The sequence below is a fragment of the Arachis duranensis genome, chromosome 4 (assembly GCF_000817695.3).
Source record: "Arachis duranensis cultivar V14167 chromosome 4, aradu.V14167.gnm2.J7QH, whole genome shotgun sequence".
NCBI classification, from domain to species: domain Eukaryota; kingdom Viridiplantae; phylum Streptophyta; class Magnoliopsida; order Fabales; family Fabaceae; genus Arachis; species Arachis duranensis.
In genome coordinates this window covers 116,235,327-116,238,530 of record NC_029775.3, presented here as the reverse complement: position 1 = coordinate 116,238,530, position 3,204 = coordinate 116,235,327, and positions in this window count along the sequence as shown.

Genomic DNA, 3,204 nt, shown 5'->3' with positions numbered 1-3,204 from the left:
CCTTTATATACTGTGTTAGGCAGGCCCATAAATGACCTAGTCCACTGGTCAACAAGCTTCTGTGAACTGTCCTAGTCCACATGGAAGGAGCAAGTCGTTCCGGACTTCGGGTCGAGACTTCGGGTGCTACTCCGAAGATATCAACCCGACCGATTTGCTGGGTGTGGTGACTTGAACCGCGCAGTAGTAAGTCACGCGTACTTCGGGTCGGACGTAGAAGACCGATCCGTTGGATTTTTCTATCATGGAGGATGGTTCGGACTTAGATCGGAGGCGGTGCTCTCGACCCGCCGGATAATCAGGCTGGATCGTGTGAGTACGTAACTATTCATACTTGCCAAATCGAAATATTTGAAAAAACAATTGATTAATTAATTTTTGTGTTGTGATGTATTGTGTTTTGACAATTTAAGAATAAGGTTAGGTTTCGATAAATAAGAATAGTATAAGAGATAGTAATTCTTAGTTAATGGAAATGAGTTCTGATTTTTTAGATTTTGTCAAAGAAAAAAAAATAATATTTTAAAAAGTTAAAGATGATGATAAAAAAATAATTTAAAAATGTAATGTATTTTTTTTAAATAAAAAATCAATAAAAATTTAATTATTAAATTTTTTTGTTAAACATAATTTATTTTTTATGGTATAATATTAGTTTAAATTTTATATGATTAATTTTATCAATGTCTAAATTTTTAATAGTTAAAAATAATAAATTGCTCACCTGTAAAATTTATTTCCTCTACAAAACAAAGAAATGAATGATAACTGATGTTAATTAATTCAGTGAATATAAGCAGCAAAATTGAATACCATATATGCTAAAAAATTGGAATTAGCTAAAAAAAAAAATATTAGATGAAGAAATAAGGGTTGTTAGATTTGTCACGCCAAAGTAAAATTGTGTCACATCAATGACAATCATTTTTATCAGTAGAATTAGGTATTTTTTAAATATTATTATTTATTTGGTTTTTAGAAATAAAAAAATATTTTTTATTTTTTAAATAATTAATATATAAAAATCAATATTTAAATTATTAATTAAATAATAATAAATTTTTAAAAAAATTTAACTAAAAATTAACTTTTAAAAGACAAATAGTATTTTTTCATCATTATATTATATATAAGGGTGTCTTTATCTTTTTATTTTATTGGTCCACTCTCTCACATTAAATTAAATTATTAAACCTTTAAAAATTAGTAAACTTTAATGATATGTTTTTGCTCCGACTCGACCAATAAGAGTCATGAGTTTATTTACAGATCTCCGAATTACCGGCATTTGACCCGCGTCTAGAAGTGACCCGCATATCACCTCATAATTTATTGAGAATTTGGACAGTTAGCAAAAATTTTTAGACGAATGAATTTAAGAAAAAAGATCTATTCGAATATAGAGTATAAATGAAGAGGAATCTACCATTCTTCAAAGATACGTCATCTTTTATCCTAATTAGTCACCGTATTATATGAACACTGATTTTAATATCAGAATATCTTTACAAATAACTTCATCCGCTAATTCATTGACAACTCAAACAACTTTTTTTCTCGTAGAATTTGTGTTCAAGTCCAAATCTTTTCTCATACTTTAAACTGACTCCACTCAAACCACTATCTATTCGAGCTACCGAACAGTTTCACTAAGAAAGTTGGTTTCTTTTCAAACACTAATTAAATTTTATATACTATTAGATAAATTATAAACTTACCCATTTATTGCTCACTCATTTTCTCTTTTCTTAAAGTCTTAATTTTAAGTGAAAGAAATATTTTTATTAGCTACAATATTTGCGTACTTTAGCCACGATTAACAATGGCTAAAATCGATATTTCTTGCAATGATATTATATGAAAAATTAATTAGTATCATAAACTTTTTTTAAAGAAAAATTTTATTAAATTTATATACAATAAAAGAACTTGTATAAATTAAAATTTTTCCTTTTAATTTTACAAAAGTGTGGAATCGTGCACAAGGATACTAAGTAGACATCTCCGTCTTGAAACGATTCTATATTTTTATCCCGCTCCACTTAACAGCAAATTAGCAGGTTTACGGGCTATACTCGTCAATTTTTTTTAATTTAAAAAATTATTAAATAATTAAATATTAAAATATATAATTTTACAAATATTTTTTGTGTGTTTTTATGTGTATTTATAGTTATATTATACTAACTAAATTTATACACATAACATTCATAAGTTCATATATATAACATTTATAATTATATATAACTAACATCTAAAAATTAAATTCATATTTATTAGATATTATATTCATACACATTATTTTTTAGTTATTGCATAAGTAATTATCAAATTAACACAAATATTTTTAATTTTTATCATAATTGAATTAAAAAATATCAAATTCTTAAATTAATTTATTCAATTGATAAATTTAATCATAACATCCATAAATTCATACACATAACATCCATAATTTTATAAATAATATTCATAATGTTATACATATGATATCTATAATTAATAAATTTTTATAATTAATATTACTAAATTTTAAACTATGCATCTTATTGTATTCTTCAAATTATCTCATATGTGCACTAATAGGTCACGATTTTAATTATTTTAATATTTTTCATATTTTTTATTTAATATTCATATGTATACTTATTTATTGATTTTAATATGGCGAATTAATAATTATTTTTAAAATAAAAAATTTTAAATTTTTGTTTATATTTTATTTTTAATTGAACTTCCGTATTTTCTGTGAAAAATCGTATTTTAATGGATAATAATGTGATTGAGAGATGTTAGGGTGTCGCAAATCTGAATTTCATTTAAGAGTCTGTCGTTGACTAATGGATTGCTGCATACACAAAAACGGGATGAGTGAGTTGACCACTCGATCAACCCAAATTGGTTATATTTTTTAATCAAGTTAATCCACTGTATATATAGTTCTATCATGAAATGAAATACAACATTTAAATTGATTGAGTCTCACAATTTATTTAATAATAAAAGAATGATTTAATTTTGAACATAAAAGAAAAAGCTAAGTGAGTTGAAAACATAAATAATATTTTCTAACTATTTAGAAAAATATTTTAGCATGTTCGGTAATATTTGAAAAAAAATATCTTTTTACTTTTTATATTTATTAAAAAATAATTTAATTTTAGTACAGCATTTTTAATATAAAAAACTTTACAATATATCTAA